The sequence below is a fragment of the Stegodyphus dumicola genome, chromosome 12, assembly GCF_044657685.1.
Source record: "Stegodyphus dumicola isolate Sdum_Otavi_A_Nest chromosome 12, ASM4465768v1".
Lineage (NCBI taxonomy): Eukaryota > Metazoa > Arthropoda > Arachnida > Araneae > Eresidae > Stegodyphus > Stegodyphus dumicola.
Window position 1 is genome coordinate 106,701,541 of NC_140779.1, and position 9,994 is coordinate 106,711,534.

The following is a 9,994-nucleotide window of genomic DNA, read 5'->3' on the forward strand; positions in this document are numbered from 1 at the left end:
TAGATATATAGATATATTGTTGTTCTTTATTTAGCTAAAAACAATATTAAAATAATACACACACAAATAAATAAAAATAAAAATAATACCTTTACATACAGAATTTACAGATACTATTTACTTATAAGTTTATTTGTTGTTGATAGTTACTTTTTATTACACTTGGAAAAATTATACTTACATACATATGCTCTTAATATTACACGTATCTGAATATTTAAATGATAATTCCATAACATAATAAGATTCAATCTATGTCACAGCAAAGACAATACTTAAATCACAGTTCTTTTTATTAATTAATTTGCATAAGTAAAAACATAAAAATATTATTTAGCTTCAAATCTATAAAATAAGTCCTCTAGTAACAAACATATGACACACATATAGTGAAAATAAAGGTAAATAAATAAAAATGTTTTGCTTTTTTGTCTAATGTAGTGCAATTCAGTCTATTATATTCAAATTTTATTAAAACATACTGCAGTAATTGAATTTTTTCCATTATACATCAAACAGCTTTATATAGAATGATATTATATTAGTTTTACTTTTAAAACTATTGGGTTGGAGGGAAAGTTCTGTCGTATTTTAAAGAAAATATTTGAATTCATTTATAAAAATATGTGTTTAATATTAATCAATTATATATGCTCCGTTATTTGTTACAACCTGTTGCCATCTTCCAGGTAACCTGTAAATTCCTGTTTTGTAGAATTTCTCATCCATGGAGTTAAAATAGTCAGCAACTGCCTTAGAAACACTTTCAAAAGCCTTGAATTTTTTTCCCGTTAGATAATTTTGCAGAGATCTGAACAGGTAATAATCAGAGGGTGCAATGTCAGGTGAATACGAGGGGTGACTAAGGATTTCCCATCCTAACGCATTCAGTTTTTGTAGTGTCACCACTGCAGTATGTGGGCGAGCATTATCGTGATGGAACACTATTCCTTTTCTGGACGCTAATGCTGGCCTTCCTTCTTTGATAGCTGCATTCAATTTATCCAGCTGATTGCAGTACAGATCCGCGTTGATGTTTTTTCCCTGTTTCAGCAACTCGTAATACACTGGACCTTTCCTGTCCCACCACAAACAAAGCAGTACTTTTTGTTGATGGATACTTGGTTTTGGAACTGTTGCTGATGATGTTCCTGGTTTGCAGTAAGATTTTTTTTCTTTTAATATTCTCGTAAAGAATCCACTTTTCATCTCCAGTAACCAGCCTGTCCAAAAACGGCTCCACATTGTGTCTAATCAGATGTGATGAACATATTCTTACACGATCAGACAAATTCTTTTCCGTTAATTCATGTGGAACCCAAACACTTTGCTTTAACACAAACCCAAGAGATTTAATGTGATCTCCAACAGTTGTATGATGAATGCCAAACTCTTCTGCAATTTCTTGACTTGTTAAATGTGGATTATTTTCCAACATGGATCGCAAAACATCATTATCGATCTTGGATGGTCGTCCAGATCGAACACTTTCTTTGAGGCTCAGGTCCCCGGAACGAAATTTGCTAAACCATCTTTGACAAGTACGAACATTTACAATATCTTTTCCAAATACCGCACATAAATTTTTACATGCAACAGATGCGTTGCTTCCTTTTTGGAATTCATATAAAATGCAGTGTAATAAATGCACTTTATCTGCCGACATGTTTTTCCCTTTAAATATTACAAGTAAATGATGAATGGTAAAAAAGGGCACCTTTTATATTATACAGCAGCTAAAAAAACAAAAAAAAAATCCGATTGACTCACTAGCCAGATGTTTTTTTTTATTTACAAGAAAAATCACCTGCCTATTTAAAATACCACAGAACTTTCCACAGAACTTTCCCTCCAACCCGATAATATAATATAATTAATTGTCATTTATATGCGGAGATGTCTGAATAAATGCAAAAAACCATCTGAATAAATCTTAGCCAATTTCAACACTATTCAGATAGTATTCTTGTTTTCAAGGTATATAATTTTTATTTTGTTCTTTTTCCATTAAAGGAGCTAACCTAAGAGACTTATTTCATTTATATATATCTCATTGATATATTATAAATATAGCTTAAACATGTTTTATGTGCATACTCAAAGGGGTGGGAAGTAAGCCTTGATTCAAAATCTGTTTTAAAGCAATAAGTAAATAAATAAAATACACTGGTTCTATTAGAATGTCAAAAAATACTGTTATGTATTCTATAAACAAATCCAAATTATCACATCATATTACATAACCCTGGTACAAAGAAGAAATGTCGGATTAGGAACATACTCTATTTATTTGGTAACAAAGAAGAGTAAAACATATGCAACATCACATTATAAAAAATCCTGCAAGCCATTACAATACTATAAGACATTGATTAGTAAGGTAAACATCAGTTGATCATTCTTTCACAACAGCAATAAATGTTTCATTCAAAATTCCTAATAACATGCCAAAACAGATTCACAATTGATGCCTCATTTAAGGTCACACAAAAGTAAATCCGATTTAGCTGACTATGAGATCTTCTATTGTAGAGGACTTTGTAAGGAGAACTGGCTTGTACTCACATTACACATGGGGAAAACCCACAAAAAAACCAACCATGCAGCCAGCCTGTTCGGAAATAGAACAGAAGATGGAACTCCCAGCATTAAGTAACTTTAACCATTCAGCTGTTGGTGGGCCTAGTTATTATTTGAAGAGACAAGCAGCAATTTTTCCAGTGACAACTACTCTACTTTTTTACAGACAGAACTGAAAAGCAAAAACTTCTTAAACTCTTGATTAGATTCTAATTTACTTTCTTCCTTTTAAAAGCAGGAGATGCAAAACTTTGCCGCTGCTGCCTTTTATTTTGAAGAAGCTTCTTGAGACCAATTCCACGGGCAGTCAAATAATATTTTATTATCTTTATTTTGATATTGCAACAGGAGGGAATATTTACCTCGCCTGCTTTCTTACAAATCATATTAACAAATTCCACATCCATAATTACATTTCCATGTATTATTTTGTTTCGAAAATTTTGAATTATTTTTTCACACAGAAGGCACAATTTAAAAATTTCTGGAGAAGGACATTTAAGCCCACCTAAATTTGCAAAATTAATTATGTACTGCTTATTTTCATCAATGGAAGGAGTATTTTGCTCACAAACTAAGAGAAACTGTGAGCATGAATTACAAGCATTTTTCAAAACAGAATTTATTGCAGCTCCTGCAATATAACAGACGTTATTTTCCTCACTAAGGGTGAGATTCTGTAGAGATACGTCAGAAACTTCTGGTATGGTAACAGGCTCTAAAGCTTTTTTCTCCTTCGGAAATTCAAATTCATCTTTCGCATAGTTTAATAAATAAATATCTGAATCAGTAGCATAACTGGAGTTCTTAATGTGAGATATAAACTGAGATAAACAGATAAGCTTTAATGCTTTCACAGCTTGCAAAGCACTTGGCCTCAAACCAGCTTTTCTGCGTATCTGAGAAAATACATTTTCTAGAGCATCTTGTGTCAATCTGCTGGTCAAAATAAACTGAAAATCATTCAGAAAACAGGCCTCTGCTAACTGTATGGCTAATAAAGTAGAGAGAATCAAACCAGTATGTAATGGTTTCCACCCTTTACCAATTTCTATAAGCTGTATAACATTAATAAATTCAAAAAGTAACTCAATTTTTTTGCTTTTATTTGTCACAGAAATTGAGTTCTTTCTACATCTAGAGGATAGCATTTGAAACTACTGACATATAAATCTTATCCACCATACTGTTGTAAGAGCATTAGGGCTTATCTCTTTTAAAGCTACTGCCTTCTCCAATCCCACAGCTGTTTTAATTAAAAAAAACCTCACAGCAGAAGCAACATTCATTTTATCAAAATGTGAGGGGAAGAGGTCTTCTTTACTGAGATGATGCATAGTTCTCAAACCATAATTTTGGTTTGTTTCAGTAAACCAGATATCTTTTAATAAATCCTGCAGATACATGCAAAGTAATGAAATTTTCTTTACTGCAAACATAACTGGGCAGTTTTATACTATGATTAAGAGTTGCAGACCAGAGATTTTTTAAAAGATGTGGCACATCTGCAAATACATAAATAATTTTGCCCTTAATTTCAGTAGTGAAATTATTTCTTTGGTTTCGAGAAACAGATATTCCCAAAGAATTCCACAGGCTTCTATTTACTGCTGCCATATCGCTAACAATACCAACAACATTAAATCCAACAGAAATGACAGCTTCGATAACATTGACAACAAGTTGTTTCAGCTGGCATCCTGTTACCTGTCCAGTTATCTCATGGGCAACCACTTGCTTCCATTTCAGCTTCAGACCTCTTAGTAAAATAACTAAATAGTGATTTCCTGCACCCTTTTGATTTCCTAATGTACATTTACCAATAAATTTACGTTTTGAAATATCAAAATCAGGATTGCCAGAAATCTCCATTTCATCCAATGATAAAATACAGTCTTTATCACTAGCATTCATTTTTTCTCCTTTAATTTTCAAAAGTTCAATCATGTCACTGATGACTCCAAAATTCATTTCAAGACCTTGAAGTCTTTTATTTAAAGTGCTGTATGAAGGCACAGGAAAACCTATTCTGTGCAAGTAATTATAACCATGCTTGCCCAAGGCAAATCTAACTTTGAGGCCTTTTATTATTCCCTCGTTAGACCATTTTGCAATGCTTGTACGAGGAATTTTCAATATTGCTATTTGTTCATCTCAATGAAATGTTTTCACTCCTTTCAGCAATTCCTCATGCTGTACTTGAAGGTCATGAAGTTGAATTTCAGTGCTATGCCATTTTTTTAAAATATTAATTTCATTTTTTTTGGTTGCTGTAAGTTCTTTCAGTAATATTTTGTTCTGGCATTGCAGAAGCTAGATCAATTCAGTCTGCTGTTTTATAAAAGTCCTTAAAAGAACATCCTGGAATAAAGAAAATATCTATATGAATAATCATATATAAATCATATATAAGGGGGGGGGACACAACAAACAAAAAAGATCTGAAAGGTTTCAGATTTTAAATTACACCCAAAGGGGCTTTTTTTAACATTTTGTGTTTTACCTTTATTTATTAAATATCAAGTTTTTCGCACTTAAACTATAAAATTCAGTTCAACAGCAATATTGCAAGATAATTTTAAAATGAGCATATCTTCAGAATTCCCGATTCATTGTCTCACGCGCTGGAGATAAAAGTGTCTTTTCTGTAAAACATTGCCATTGCTCGCTTTGAAATCCTCAAGTTTGTTAATCAAAAATTCGTTAAAGTTTTACAACATATAAAATCTATATTAAAACAAATTCCGAATTTCAAATTCGGGCTTCCAGATGTCCATATTCACAGTAGAATTAAGTCATTCAAAATTTGATGGCTCTAGGTACCATTGTTTTATCAGAATGCGAAAAACATACATGCATTTATGCAGATTCTTCACTATATAATTTCTTTAAATATAGTACAGGATGATAATATTTGGTGGCAACAATTTGAAAAGTGATGCAGCCGTTTATAGTGTTTCAATACAAAACGAAAACAATAGTCCTTCAGGGACAAAGCCCCTTTGGATTAAATGCCAAACTTAAACAGATAATAAATCCACAAAATAAAAATGAAACTTCCAGGTCTCTTTCCCTATACTGTGGTGGGTTTTTAAATTTGACTCTATTGTTTTCAGCATTTTCTAGATTATTTTTATTTTATTTTCTAATATTTAAAATTTATTTCACTTAAAAATAGATTTTTAAAATTTATTTCCAGCTTTTCAAGGGATCAATTATCTCCATAATCATGAGCAATTTAATAACACAAATTATCAACTTATATCACAGCCTTCACAAATGCTGATGAAATTAATTAAAATTAATTACAATTTGGTTGCAAGATGAGACTAAAGGTTGTTTTTTTTGCAACTATTGATGAAATTAATTACATTCCTTTTACCAAAAAATTACTTTATAGAACATTTTAAATGTATATAAGGAAGCAATTTAATTATACATTAGTTATCAACTTACATCAGAGCCTTCACAAATAGATGGTATTTCATTGCAAAATGAGGCTAAAGGCTGTTCTTGCAAACAAACCTGAAATGTACACAAAGAATTTGTAAATGCTGATGAAATTAATTACATTCCTTCCCCCCCCCAAAAAAAGTTTATAGAAACGTTTTGTATAAGCAAGCAATTTAATAATACACTAATTATCTACTTACATGAGATCCTTCACAAATAGATGGCATTTTATCACAAGATGAAGTTGAAGCTTGTTCTTGCAAACAAACCTGAAATATATACATAAGAAATTTAGAAATACAGATAATATAAACTACATTCATTTTAAGAAATAATTATTTTACATAACATTTTATAATTCATAAATAGCTAATAAATTGTTAACACTCAAAATTCAAAAATAATTCTATAGCACAACAGCCAGATATAGTACAGCTGTTTAGGAACCATAAGACAAACAATTTCATATTTCAAAAATCGTATAAAAATTCATCAATATATGTAAAACATATGACATTTAATAGCTGCTCAAATGAAAACATAGCATAGATTCTTTACTAGCAACTGTTATTTAATCAGATGGTAATGCTAAATGTTGTTGCAAACACACCTGATATGTACTGTAATGTACACATTTGCAACCACTGGTGAAATGAAACAAAGTGCATGATTATGAAGATGGAAACATTTAAAAAAACATAGTACAGTTTACGAATAGATGTTAAAAAACTATTAAAATTTTTTAGAAGTGCAAAATGGCAATTTACATCAAATACTTCAGCAGCAAAATTTATTTCTCCAAAATATGAAGCTGAAGGTTGTGGCAAATGAATCTAAAAGAAATTATAATATATGAAATATGTGGAAGTGAAAGAAATTATAAACTCTGATCGGATAAAAATAAATACAAATAATCATTACCATTTGAAAAGTAACTTATAAAAAAGCATAAATACATTGGACTGTTCATAGCATTCATACTTCTTAAACATAAGTAAATATTACGTTAACATATTTTTAAATTTTAGAAACAGTGTTAATACTTTTTAGAAAAAGTTTATAATACTAAATATTTAATAACTGTTCAAATGAAGACTTACAACAGATGGTTCAGCAACAGAAATTGCTTCAGTTGATAAAGGTAAACTGTGCAGCAAGCCACCCTGAACATGCAAAAATTATGAAACACATATAAGTAAGGATACCTGAAAATGCTGATAAATAAAATATACTTAATGTAATTTTAATAATAAATAATATAAATAATCCTAATAAGTTTTGTAAATTTTTAAACAAAAAATAACAACATTCAGACAAGACATTTAAGACATTAAAATATACATTTAAATCAATGTATTATAACTATATTATTGTATTACTCAAGATTAAAGTTATTAATTTCAATATTATTTCTTTTACTTATACATATTTCTCTCTATTTGTCTGGAATACATATTTCTCCATACATATTTCTCTCTATTTATCTGGAATTTAAAATTAAGCAAAAAAGCAACTTTAGTTTAATATAAATTTTGATTTAAACTCTTTTGACTTTGAAGGCAATCAGATACAGGTTTCTTTCTTTTAGGAGCAAATTTGAAGAAACCAGACCCATGTATGACTGTCCTTGAAAAACTACATCAAATTGAGATTTTATGCCTAATTTTCAATATATGATTATAATAACAAAGTACATACTTAATTATATATATAACAACAGCAAAATTTTAATTTTTTTAATCTAATCTTAGGGACTGTAATTACAGCTTTATCACATAATGCCTTAATTTCAATATATTGATTCTTTTATAAAGCAATTTAGTCCATTTGTAATAAAAACATATTTTTTTTATGAAAAACCATAAAAATAAAAAACACATACATTACAAAAATTGGATGTAACTGAACGGTGATTGGTAAACCAATGCCTTTTAGACGCTGTGGGGGTCAACAGTTGTGGGGGGATTAGGCACATTGAAAAGAGTTGGCACAGCATTGGGCTTGAGTTTTTTAGGCCCATCTTGCCTAGAGCATTCAAATTGATTTTCTTCAAAATGTACCTGTATATTTAACAAAAGCATGCATGAAATTTAACATTAAAATCAAAAGCACTAGTATTTAATTACAGTTACATATATTATATTAATTTAAGAATGTAATTTTCTGATAAATTTAATTTTTTTTATGAAAATAGAACAAAATTTTTAAAAAGTAATCATGTTTGTAAAACTACTTAAAACATATTTCCTGCTCACACACTAAAAATAAAGGACCTATAGTTAAAAATACATTAAGATTTACTACTACAATAAAGGATAATAATGGGATCAAAACGATTCATCGAATATTTAAATTAATATTTAACTTCTTAAAAATGTCTAAAAATATAGAATATATTTATCTTACTATAAAGAAAAAACAAAATCATTTATTATTTGGATCATACCATCCAGTTTTTAACATTGGCGCCAAATATCCGATTTGGCGACAATACATCAGAATCAAAACATAGAATGCTACTTTAAATCACCAATCGTACAGTAAAATTAAAGAAAAGAAAAAGGCACATCAGATTTCTAACTGAGCACAAAGTTTACATGAAATGTATGATACAAATTTTACAAACGGTATAAACTTTTCACGATAACAAAAGAAACAACATGAAACAACGATATTTTACTGCACAAACACATACACATTCCGCAGTTGATTTTGTACTTATAAAATCAGTTGATCGTCAATAAGTGACAGTTAAATGAAAATACATATTTTAAAGTACCAAGAAGAGTAATTTTTCTAACATTCTATGGAAAAATACGAAGCTGAACTTACCTCACAAAGATACGCTCCTGGGCCCGGGATCCATTGATCTCGACGAGAATTAACTATCCATTTTCTTCGTCTTTCTTCATTTCTAGGGAAACGATACATCCTAAAGTTATTTTTAGACTGATTCGAACAATTTGGTGCAGCACAACCACCCATATTTCTGAAAATTAGGTCGGAATCGATCCACAAATATGTCAACAAATCAGTGCAAATCCAATAGCGAATACCAAGTTAGCTTCAAAATGGATGATGATTCAGCTCCCCTTTATAGTAGCCTTAGGCTCGGCTTTGATCTCAAGCAAATGGGCTGACTGCATAATTGGTTTTCATAGATTTCTTTTCGTGTAATATGAATACGAGTCAGTTTCCCTTAGAAAATCACCCACGAAGGCATTCCTTCTCTTAGGCAAATAGTCCTAAGTTTTGCCATATTCTGTCTAACCTAAATTTTACGTTCGAAGTCGATTGTAACGCCAGGCATTTCCCTAGCAGGGAGCGGGTGTGTTGGGTGCTATTGAGAGCTTTAATGAAATTTACTCAGTAAATGACAATGTCTGTTTTTTTTTTTTTTTATCTGGTGTTGAGTTCTAAGACTGAAAAATAACGATAAGTTCAACATGTTCATATCATATCCTATAATCTTTGTCATGATTAACCTCCGTTCTCGTGTCATCCTAATGTTTCCTAATGTCTCATTTCTGTTTCAGGGAAAATTGTCAACTTATCAATAAGTGATTATTGGCATGATTGCATTAAAAACAGATTACATGTTCTCTTTTGCAAGTTAAGCAGTTGGTTTGCGGTGGTTAGGCATGGATGATGGAGCGTGCTTTGCCTCCTACGTTATTTCCAAAATATGATGATCCTAAGGAAAATAATAAAAGAAGAAAAAGAATCTAGTTTGTAGAGGTATACATATTTTAAGTGTTTAAGATCAGTTTTTAATGTATGCCTTGATGAGTGCAGACAATATAAATTATGCTATGACAACAGGTTCCGCAGATCTGCATTTGTATTATATGATTATGAAAATTATAAAAGTTTATTATCTGTGGGGAGAACTAAAATAAATTACAAATTTTACTGCAGTAAAAACTCCCCTGAGCTGTAAAAGAAATAAATAACCTTTGGA